At 36.3% G+C, this 12,253-nt stretch overlaps 2 long non-coding RNA genes across 2 annotated transcripts in view; one reads left to right on the top strand and one right to left on the bottom strand.

The window, feature by feature from the left end:
• The window catches only part of LOC111194116 (uncharacterized), a 28,423-nt gene extending 18,043 nt beyond the window's left edge, over positions 1 to 10,380 (bottom strand). The window contains exons 1-2 of the long non-coding RNA XR_002650920.2: positions 10,173 to 10,380; positions 8,533 to 8,725 (exon numbers count right to left, since the gene is read on the bottom strand). This is a non-coding gene — a long non-coding RNA (uncharacterized LOC111194116). The remainder of the gene's footprint in view (positions 1 to 8,532; positions 8,726 to 10,172) is intronic.
• On the top strand, positions 284 to 9,282 carry LOC125780608 (uncharacterized). The gene is made up of 3 exons (XR_007423871.1): positions 284 to 1,720; positions 6,290 to 6,377; positions 8,619 to 9,282. It is a non-coding gene; the product is annotated as an uncharacterized LOC125780608 (long non-coding RNA).
• Positions 10,381 to 12,253: the final 1,873 nt, after the last annotated feature.

The following is a 12,253-nucleotide window of genomic DNA, read 5'->3' on the forward strand; positions in this document are numbered from 1 at the left end:
TTTTACATTTACTTTACAGTTTATTATTTTATGCAAATATAAGACCATTAGATGTTTACACACTTAATTCAAAAGTAGCTATGAGAATGTTGGTGCTAAGAGAGCTTTGATGAATGTTTTTTGTGCTTTGTGTGTGTGCGTGTGTGTGTGTGTGTGTGTGTGTGTGTGTGTGTGTGTGATGTATCTGGCTACAGTGTGGCTGGTCAGTGGAGTCTGCATGCTGTCAGTGTGAGTGGCCTTATCTTCCCCAAACATTTACTTAACCCTTTGTCTTACAGAGCACAGGACAATGAGACACAGCCCGAGGAATCCCAACACACACACACACATACACACACACACACACTGAGGCTCCACCCTATTCTCTACACACTTGTGTACCTCACGTCATGATGAGAAATCCGGCTCTTCAGCATCAAAGGATCTCCCTTCATGCCCTCTCTGACCAGTACTCCTTCTCTTCTCTTCTCTTCTCTTCTCTTCAACTCTTTAATATTTTTCTTTTCTGTTCTTTTTTCTTGTCTTCTCTGTTTTATTCCCCTCTTATTTCTTCTCTTCTAATCTCTTCTCTTCTTTGATATTTTTTCTTTTCTTTTCACTTTTCTTCTCTTTTTTATTCTGCTCTTATTTCTTCTCTTCTCTTTTTTCTCTTCTGCTGTTTAAGATTATTTCTTCTCTTCTCTTCTACTCTTTGATATTTTTTCTTTTCTGGTCTTTTTTTCCTCGTCTTCTCTGTTTTATTCCACTCTTATTTCTTCTTCTCTTCTGCTCTCTGATTTTTTAAATATTCTTTTCTTTTCCCTTGTCTTCTCTTTTTTATTCTGCTCTTATTTCTTCTCTTCTTTTTTCTTTTCTTCTGCTTTTTGAGATCATTTCCTTTCTGTTCTTTTCTCTTGTCTTCTCTGTTTTATTCCACTCTTATTTCCTCTTCTCTTTGAGATGTTTTCTTTTCTGTTCTTTTTTTTTCTCTTGTCTTCTCTTTTATTCTGCCCTTATTTTTTCTCTTCTTCTCTTTTCTTGTCTTCTGCTCTTTGAGATTATTTCTTTTCTAATCTTTTCTTTTTTCTTCTCTTCTCTTTTTTATTCCACTCTTATTTCTTCTCTTCTCTTTTTTCTCTTCTTTTCGGCTTGTATTGCTTCCTCTGCTCTATCTTTTTTATTATTTTTTCTTCTGCTCTTATTTTTCTCCTGTATTTTTCTCTCCTTTATTCTTCTCTTCTTATCTCTTCTTTTCTATTTATCTTCTCTTTTTATATTTATATTTTTTGCTCTTCTCCCCTCAGTTATGTTTTTATATTTACTTATCATTTTCATTCATTCTTCATCCGCTCTGACATTACACCGTTCAGCTCAGACTCATCAATCTGTAGGTATCTAATAACTGAACAGATTCTGAAAGTGTTGCTGAGGAAAGCTATGTACGGCCTCTCCCCAGACTGCAGGCTGTGAGGAATTTTATGACAGCATTTGGTTGAAAATCTTCGAACCTTTACTGTTTTCTCTGCTGCGGTGGAAGAAGAAGAATGTTTCTACCGTAAATACCAGCGTGTGTTATCTGTGTGTGTTACAGAAGAATGCTGTAATCTTCCTTTGTCTCTGTGCCTGCATCATCAGGTCATTTGGAGGAGGTGGGGTGGAGAGAGGAGGCTTATCAAACTTAGCAAACAGTGTTAGAGAGAGAGAGAGAGAGAGAGAGACACACAGAGAGACAGAGAGAGAGGTGAGTTACACAAAGTCAAATGTCTCTCCATCATTGAATTTATGGCTGAATTGTATAAGCTTACCATCATGCCGGTCAAAATGGTTTAGTTTCACCAAGTTTCAAGTGGATTGTGAGAAAAGTGAATTAAAAGATGGAATCCAGTATATAAATGTTCTTCTAATAAATAAACATGTATCAACAATTTCTCCAATTTATGAGAAATTGGTTAATTTATTCACTTGTGTGTTTGTTTTTTATTTAGGTTTCAAGAATGAGAAATATAAGTCTAAATAAACAACATTTTAGTTTTTTGAACATTACCAAGAATGATATGATGAATTTTTATTATATGGTTATTTGTTGTGAGGGGTCAAATATATAAATGTAAAAGCAAAGTTTGTTTCGGTGGTGTGTGTTTTGGAGATGTGCGATGTTATATCTAATGGACTCAAATTTGGGGTTAGAAAATTATTTTTCCTCTTACTGTTTGGATATTATAGTAATTATGGAGGATTTCTGATGATTTATCATGTAGTGTTAACCTATATGTTAATAGCAGCTTCTTAACCCTTGTGTGGTGTTCATATTTTTGTTACTCGTTTACTTTGTTACTTGTTTTTAATTCAGCAAAATTAAGCAATTTTACATTAAAATGCTTTACACATGCTTGCTTCACTTAAATTGCAAGCAATATAAAAAGCTTACATGGTTAATATTTGCCCTTTAACTTTCTTATGTTACATTTCTTTTAAAAAGTGCTACTTTTTTAAATTAGTATTTTAATAAAATGTAAAAGAAAATGAATTAAACTCAAGATATGAGTAGAAAATTTGTTTAGTTCCAAATTTACAAATGAAGCAATGTTTATTAGCCCTTGGCCAAACATACTGGATGTAATATAAATGGTTGGGGGGGGGGGGGGGGGTCGGGGTGTACAGTGTGTGTTTATCGAAAATGTGTTTTGACATATGTTTCTCACAAAAAATGAGCCAATGCCAATGAGTTTGAGTTAGAAAAAATATTTTTTTAGTATCATTTAATGAAAAATGAAAACGGGTCCCACAGACCCGAACACCACACAAGGGTTAAGTAATACCAATAAGTACTGTATATATTGACAGTTTCTCAATTTTGTGATAAATCAGTAATTCTTTCTTTAAAAAGAAACATGCATATATTTCTTCATTCATAAAAAAGACTTAAAATAAAATAACTTAAATACTAAAAAAATAAATAAATATATATATATATATATATATATATATATATATATATATATATATATATATATATATATATATATATCCCAAAAGAAAGAGACACCATTACTATATTGTTATTTGTTCAAATGATTAAACAGATGCAAAAAAAAGTAATATAAAAATTGAGTTACCTTTATTACATTCTACATTCGAACAGTAAGTGAAAGAGAGATTAACTTTCTCAAACAGATGAAACAGTGTCAAAAATCTCTCCATCTATCATTTTACCCCTCTCGTTCTCACATGCATCCAAACTCTGATAAAGTATTACAGAGCTCAGCTGTCTCCATCCTTCACTCTGGCTCAGTTCTTTAAAGCAGGTCTTTATAAACTCAGAATGCAGGTGAAGTATGAGAGCGGATAATACCGGGGGATTCAGTCAAACTCATACATGTGTTTGAAGAAGGAACATATTTAAGGATAAAGTAACATATAACATAACATATAGAAGAAAAAAAATGCTGGAGAGAGAGAAAAAGAGAGAGACAGACAGAGAGAGGCACAAAAGTGGTATTAAAGTACTTCCAGCTCTCTCTCTACTCCCCCACATAATCAAACAAATCACAGTTAAAAATCGCCGCACTGGATTTCTGGGTCTGCAGTCACCTCTATAAATCTGAGAGGCTTTCTTACACACACACACACACACACACACACACACACACACACACACACACACACACACACACACACACACACACACACACACACACACACGCAGTTGGACTTAACCCACCAGATTTTTTTTTTTTTTTCGTTCTGTTTCTCTGCAGTGTCTGCTGCGTTCTTACAGTAAAATAAATAGGGTGCATCTATCTACAGGGAGCAGTGAGGGGTCAGTGAACAGGGTTAACCAGAGTGCATGTTCAGAAGCAGAGAGAGAGAGGGGGAGAAAGAGAGAGAGAGAGAGATACAGAGAGTGTTTATATGTGTTACACAAAAAGCTAGAAAAGACTGAAATACATACAAAGAAATACAGAGAGAGAGAGAGAGAAATAAAAAATACAAGTTTGCATATGTGTGAAAGAGGGTTAGAAGAGAAAGAAAGACATAGAAATAGAGAAGAAGAAGAAGAAGATTAAAGAAATACATATAGTTTGTGTGAAAGGGAGAGTTTGAAAAGAATGAAAGACATACAGAGAGAGAGAATGATTATGGGTAAGAGAATGAGATAGAAGAGAAAGACAAACACAGAAAGAGAGAGAGAGAGCAAGAAAGAAATACATAGAGTTTTTAACAGTTAGAAGAGAATGAAAGACATATATGGAGAGAGAGCGATTGAGAGAGTGTGTCTGTGTAAGAAAATGAGATAGAAGAGAAAGAAAAACAGAAAGAGAGACAGAGAGAGAGAAACGACTAAGAGAGTGTGTCTGTGTAAGAAAATGAGATTGAAGAAAAAAGAGAAACATAGAAAGAGCGAGAAAGAGTATGTATGTGAGAGATAGAAGAGAATCAAAGATAGAAAAATAGTGTGTGTGAGAAAAATAGAAGAGTAGAAGTAGAAGAGAAAGAGAGAAACAGAAAAAGAGACTATATATGTCTCTTTTTAAGAAAGCCAGAGAGAGAATAGACAGAAGTAGAGAGAGGGAAGGGAAGGAGAGGGAATGAGAAAATAGACAAAAAGCTGCAAAAAGGGTAGAGAGAGAGAGAGAGAGAAAGAAAGAGAGAGGGAGAGAGAGAGAGAAAGAGAGCAAGAAGGAGGGACAGAGAGAAAGAGAGAGAGAGGGAGGAATTCCACATGTGAAGCAGGCCCTTGTCTCTTGGATGGCCATGATTATAATTTAGTGCCGCTGTTTCAGGGGTGACATCATCAAGCGAACACCAATCAGGTGGCACACAGACTATAAATTAATGAGCAGGCTAAAGTTCAGATGGCCGGGAAGAGGCCAAAGCTCAACCCACTCACTAAACCCCACTAATGGAATGTGATCACACACACAAAACGAGCTTACACAGCATTTATTACTGTACCAGAGTAACCCTACAGAACACAGAGTTCTGACTTTAACCCTTTAAATGCCCCTTTTCTTTGTAAACAATGTAACACAAGAACAAAGTTCACTATTGACCCTAATTAAAACCTTCCATATGTTTAAACTGAAAAAATGTCCATATTTCAATGAAACGCTTTTATAAAGTCAAAAAAATACATGTACTGCTTAAATATGTGGACACACCCTCTCATTCAGTATTTTTATTTTTATTTTATTTTTTTCTATAAGTTGTAAATACTGAAGAGGTACCTTAACTGCTGTTAACTTGTGGTTACTCAGGCTGGTAACTCTGATGAACTTATCCTGTTCAACAGAGGCAACTCTTGGTCTTTCTTTTATGGGCCAGTCCTGATGAGACCCAGTTTTATCATAATGTTTTTAATAATCTTTGTAACTGCACTTAAGTGTACTTTCAATTTTTTTCTGATTAACTGACCTTCATTTCTTATAGTCATTTTTTCCTTTTCTTAGTTTCCTTTTCGTAGTTCTTGCTAGTTGGTGTTGAGCCTCTCCTGAAAGTGTGCTTGCTCTTAAAATAAAGGTGTTTGCTTAAAACGTGCTTTAAGATAATGCCAGAGAAAAAACACATTTACTTCTGTAAAAGAGCATTTTTTGCTACAGATAATAGTTTTTTTTATGGAAATAGCAGTGGTTATTTAATAGCATTGCTTAAACAAACTTTTGTTGTTTCCATTATTTTTAAAGATTTTTTTTTAAGGTGCACAATCATTGAATGTATTACTTTCTGGTCTGTTTTCATTCATTAGGCGCACTGTATTATAAGGGGCATTTTAAGCAATAATATTATAGGTGCCTACATCGAAGTGAGCAAGGGTGTTTCCATTTCCCTTCTAAGCAAACTAAGTAAACAGAACTGTCATTCTTAAAAAAAATAATAATTCTTGTGGTTAACGGCTAATGCTAAGGCTGCTGCACCCAGCCTTAGTGCTGGAGAAACTTCACTGAAAACTCATATAATGCCGTATAATGCTATAATTCAGCGGAGTGGCTTTACTGCTCCTTAATACCTAACAATTCATACCTAAGGCGCACTGTCAAATTTTGGGAAAATGTAAGGATTTTAAGTGAGCCTTATAGTCAGAAAAATACGGTAGTTTAATGTAAATAAATTGCGTTGTTGTGTGAATTGCATTATGTGTTTTTGAGTTTATTGTTTTGTACAATTTTAATTTGGAAATAATAAACCTACCAGACTACTCGGTTTTTAGGTTGAATATATTAGATATTGTAGGGATGGTTGTGCCAGGACTTTATCATTAATTACATATTTTTTTCATCCCTTCCCATCTCACAATTACTACTGCTTTCAGTTTAAAGGGGAAAAAATCCTAAGGACACTGCTTTAAGAGTGAAAAGGCCTTGGCTCTGGTGGTCCTGTCTCTGAGATGCACTGTGAGGGTAAATATGTGTCAGCATGAATATGTGTGTGTGTGTGAATGAGGGCAAATGATGTAAATGCTGACGGACGGCCTGCCAAAGCTCTCCCTGTGTGTGTGTAAGAGTGTGTGAGAGACAGGTTGTGCTGTCTCCTGCTCCCTATAGGGGGGTGACAGTAGAATAACACCTTGTGGAGCCAGCCCCCCCCAGCCCAGTGCTGTAACGAGAGCTTGGAGCTCAGCCCTGCTCCCTATCACTCCACACCCCAGCCTGAGAGACGGGCGGTCAGAGAGAGGCACTCCTGCTGACCAACACCACCCTGACCTCTCCACCCACTCAATTAGAGCAGGCGTCAATCGGGTTTCTAGGGAGTCGGCTGAGGGACTGTATCTTAATTGATGCTTTCACCCTAAAAATCGCAGTCTACTATCCTGTAAAGTGTGATTGAAGTTAATAAATGACATGAACTTAATGTGCAAAGGACTTTCGAAAGGCTTCTTCATAACAATGCAACAACAAGCACTGAAGAACCCTTTAAATTCCCTAAAGAGCCTTTCAGATAATCCTTAAATCAGTGCATTTATTGTCGTTCTATAGTAAAATAGATTTTTTTTTTCTTCAAACAAAAGTGAAATCATCTAATTTAAAGGCGTTTAGCTTATTTTTGGAATTTATGTTAGAATTTTCATCTTATTTTAAGTAATCTTCACACGAAAAAAAAAATTAAATCAGGATATTTGCTTGGTTTAAGTTTTACTTCTGTCATTTTGAGATTTTGAGCTTATTTTAAGAAATCTTTCTAATAAAAAATGCTTACCCCTTTGGCAGATATTTATTATTTTTTGCTTAATGTAAGCATATGCCTCTCAACTGACATACAGCTCTGGAAAAATTAAGAGACCACTTCAGTTTCTAAACTACGAACAATATTTCTCCCAAATTCCAAATACAAATATTGTTATTTAGAGGATTTATTTGCAGAAAATAAGAAATGGCTGAAATGATAAAAAAGATGCAGAGCTTTCAGACCTCTAATAAGGCAAAGAAAACAAGTTCATATTCATAAAGTTTTAATAACCCTGGGTTTTAATCATAGTTTTAATGCATCTTTGCATGTCCTCCTCCACCAGTCTTGCACACTGCTTTTGGATAACTTTATGTCACACTTGGTGCAAAAATTCAAGCAGTTCAGCTGGGTTTGATGGCTTGTGATCATCCATCTTCCTCTTGATTATATTCCAGAGGTTTTCAATTTGGTAAAATCAATGAAACATATCTTTTTTAAGTGATCTCTTTTTTTTTTCCCAGCGCTGTATTTTGTCTCGTTTTTGCTAATTGATTTTTTTTGTAGTGTATATCCCAGTTCAGCTTAGATAGCTGGGGTCAGAGCACAGGGTCAGTCATGCTACATCACCTCTGAAGCAAAGAGTCTTATTGGCCTTGCTCAAGGGCCCAACAGTGGCAGATGCAGAGCAGACGTGGGTATTGAACCACCAACCCATAAATAATAACCTAATGGTTTAACCACTAAGAGAAATCATTCATTTTTTGGGAAAAACACTTTACTTTTGGAAGTTTATATGGAAAAGGTATTGACTTTCTTTAGGCTTATTAATGATCAACTTTAAAAACAGATAGGAATACGAAGAGCCTTCGGTTCAAATGATATGTTTCCATTGATGCTGACTGTTGTTTTAAAATGTTTTACTCTAAACTGTCCTCTAGAAAATGCATCGTTTAACATCCATGCCTATGCAAGTTTAACACTAGTTATAGTTGTTACACTAAAATAGAACTAAACCCACCTGGTGGAGGCTGTACTTTAGCCTTGTAGCCTCAATTACATGCTTAATTATATGATTCAAAATGGTGTAATGTTACAGTCATTAAGAGGGTGAATAAAACAATATTGGTTATGTTTTGTATGACATAAACACTACTGTAATTAAAACACTAAGTTACATAAAATTGAACACACAGCGAATCAAGAGAAAAACTAATTTACTCGAAATGATAATGCTACAAGAATATGAAAAATATTACATTTAGCCTTGGATTAGTTTGCATCCCACTCATTCTCTACATAAAAATATATTGTAAGTTGTCATTGTTAATACAATTAAATTAGCTGTTTTTGTTGTAAACTGTAGTTTGTGTACTTTTTTTTGTAACATACCATTCTCTTGTTTTTCTCTCTTTCTCTCTCTCTCTGTCCTCACATACTTCTCACGTCCCTCTCCTGCACTCTGTCCATTTCTCCAGAGAGGAGGAGAGAGCAGGGATGGACGATAGTGGGGGTAGAGATGTTGGGAAAGCCTGGACTTGACCCCTGAGTTGTGGGCTCCACCAAGTCTCCTCAGCGAGCCTCCCTGATGACAGATGGATACACACACACACACACACACACACACACACAAATTCATGTATACGCAAAATAGCAAGCTTTGATTTGTACAGAAATATGCAACATCTTGATGAATTTCGTATAAGGCGCCTGCAGGAAAATTCATTTCCTTTTTTTGGTGCCTTTTCCCCGACAATTAAACCCACTGAAATCCAGCCAATAATTTTCCCTTGAGCTTAAAGAGGTGGTAAGGCAACTCTTCAAAGCAGCTCTGCACTGGGCAAAGCACGGCCAACTACCATAAACCACTGAATTTAATCCAGTAACAGATCTATCCTGAAACAGTACAGAAATAACCACCACAGTTTTTAATGTGGAAATGTGTTGATACACTGCAAACTTTGATTTGTACCTTAATGTACCTTGCTAAATTAAATGCAACTTGTAGATGTGTATACTCTTTCTGTTTCTGTTGGAGTAAAAGTACAAAAGAACTTGCATGAGGATATGTTTGAGTACCAAAATTAAAAGTAGTTTGAGTTCATTTAAAATGCTGTACTATTTGCTGTATCTAAAGCCACAGACACACCTCTCTTTAATGAAAATGTTTATTAAAATAATAATAATAATAATAATAATAATACTCAATGAACTTTTACTGAAAACTGTATTATAGTTTAAATGTACTTAAATTTAGCTATAGAATTATATTCTAAATAAATGAAACCAGAAACACTACTGTTTAATGGCATTTAAGAAAAGTATTATATAGTTCACAGTGTAAATGTTGCAGAATATATAATATATAATAATCTACAGAATTGTATATAGAATATTGTATGTATATAGAATTGTATCTACATTTTATAAACTGTTTTTAAACAGCACCAAAAAGGTTACCTTGTCATTCTGTATTAGGCAACTATCATTAAGCACTGTAAAGAACCACTGGAATCTAGTCTAAACTACCATATTTTTTAACTAAATAAGGCACACCAGATTATATGACACACTATCAATGAACGTCCATTTTCTGGTCTATTTTCATACATAAGGCACATTTTAAGAGACACTCTAGGGAACTTCTAATTCAGCAGGTTTTGCTGCTGGGTGGTGGTTGTGGAGGGTAGCTAACTAAGTTAAGTAAAGCTAAGGTAAGTAAACAACAAAACTCCAATAAAAAAGACTTTCTTTTAAAGTCAAATGAGCACTGGATGTTAATCTACACAGATTTCTCTCCTGAAAACTGTTTATTTGGCTGAGTAATGCAGTTTCTTCTGTTTATTTACAGTAAGCTTAGATTCCTGAATTTCTCTAGCACTAGGCTGGAGCATTAGCATTAGCGGCTAAACGACAGCACTACACTGAGGAACCCTGAGTGCTCTGGAAAGCCAGGGTGATATTAACTAGCTATTCGTCTCATAGCTTGTTTTAACACAGTGAACACGTAGACTACAGTCCAAAATACTTACCTCTGAACAAAGAAAGAGCTAGTGATTAGTGCAGTTAGCCGCTAATGCTAATGCTACTCCAGCTGCTTGAGAACTAAACTAGAACTCTTGTATGATGCTGCGCTTCAGTGGAGTGGCTTTACTGCTCCTTACAACCTGACTGGCAAAATTCATACATAAGGTGCACTGGATTTAAAGGCACACTGACGATTTTTGGGAAAATTAAAGGATTTTAAGTGCGCCTTATAAAAAATATAAAAAATATGGTACTTATAACTCATATTCCACTTGATAAAGAAATACTGTACCGTATTTTTCGGACTATAAGGCGCACCGTATTATAAGACGCACTATCAAAGAACGCCTATTTTCTGCTATTTTTCCATACATAGGGCGCATCGCATTATAAGGCGCGTTAAGTGACACTAGAAAGGGTGCCTATATCAAAGTGAACAGGGGTGGCGCCATGTTTCCCTTCCCCCACCGGGGGTGGTCGCTTGCCAGTGGAGCGTCTCAGTATACAAAATATAGCTCTTTCAAAGTCAAACGAGTGCTGGATATTAATCTACACAGATTCCTCTCCTGAAAACTGTTTATTTGGGTGAGTAACGTGCTTCAGTTTATTTACAGTAAGCTTAGATTTCCAGATGTCCACTAAGGCTTGCTGCACCAGCGTTAGCATAGCTATCCGCTAGCACGCTAGCTAGTCACCTAAACTAGTAAAGTTAACCCAAACTTAAACGACAGCGTTACACTGAGTAATCCTGCGTGTTCTGGTAAGACAGTGAGATATTAGCTAGCGATTCGTCCCCCGTAGCTTGTTTTAACACGGTAAACAAGCAGATTACAGGCTGATAAAACTCACCTCTGAGAGAGTTAGCGCTTAGCATCTAGCTAATGCTAGCCAGGCAAAGCAGCACAGACTTACAGGCCGATAACTCACCTCTGAACGGTGAACGCTTAGCGATTAGCATCTAACTCTAATAATACTGCTCCAGCAGTATTAAAAGTGCTAAATTTAGAAAATACTGATCTCTGAACAGTGAAAAAGCTAGCTAGCTAAGCGGTTAGCATCTAGCTAATGCTATTTATTGCTGCTCCAGCCTCGGAGCGGCACGCTCTGCACCGGAGTGTGTGTTTACTGCTCCTTACACCTGACGGGTAAAATTTAGATAATACTGATCTCTGAACAGTGAATAAGCTAGCTAATGCTATTTGCTGCTCCAGCCTCGGAGCTGCACGGCTCTGGACTCTGTATAGCACTGAAACTCTGTATAACGCTGCACGGAGTGTGTGTTTACTGCTCCTTACAACCTGACGAGTAAAATTTAGATAATACTGATCTCAGTGAATAAGCTAGCTAGCTTAGCGGTTAGCATCTAGCTAATGCTATTGCTGCTCAGCCTCGGAGCTGCACGGCTCTGGACTCTGTATAGCACTGAAACTCTCTATAACGCTGCACGGAGTGTGTGTTTACTGCTCCTTACAACCTGACGAGTAAAATCCATACAAAAGGCGCACCGTATTATAAGACGCACTGTCAATTTTTGTGAAAATTAAAAGTTTTTAAGTGCGCCTTATAGTCCGAAAAATACGGTATATATGTTGCTATTTCTTTATATTTTTGAAATACATAGACCATCAACAACATTTCAGATATGCATTTTAATTTCAAAACTATATTTCAGCCAACTGCAGTATATTAAAGCCAGAAAGAAAAAAATAATAATTATTCAGCCATTTTCATACTGTAACTGAACTCCATTAGCTAGCAAAATGCTAATGCTTCATGCTGTTTGTTTACTTCTTTTTTACTCATCTTTTCTTCTGTTTGCAGCTAAAAAAATAAAAGGCTGTGAACAGAAATAAATAAAAGGAGCCCTCACTGTTTCTGACACTGTTAGCTTAGCTACCAAAAATAGCAGAAAAGAGCACTAGCTCATGCTTTTTCTCCACTTCACTCGTAGCATTAGCGGGGAAGCATGAATCTCTCACAAGGCTTTCAGCAGCCCCTCGTTCCCACGGCAGCTTCTCGTGCCAGCACACAATAAATACCCGGACTGTGTATAATATAGCTGCTGTATGGGCAGCCACTGTGCTGG

This window comes from Astyanax mexicanus, chromosome 13 (genome assembly GCF_023375975.1).
Source record: "Astyanax mexicanus isolate ESR-SI-001 chromosome 13, AstMex3_surface, whole genome shotgun sequence".
Lineage (NCBI taxonomy): Eukaryota > Metazoa > Chordata > Actinopteri > Characiformes > Acestrorhamphidae > Astyanax > Astyanax mexicanus.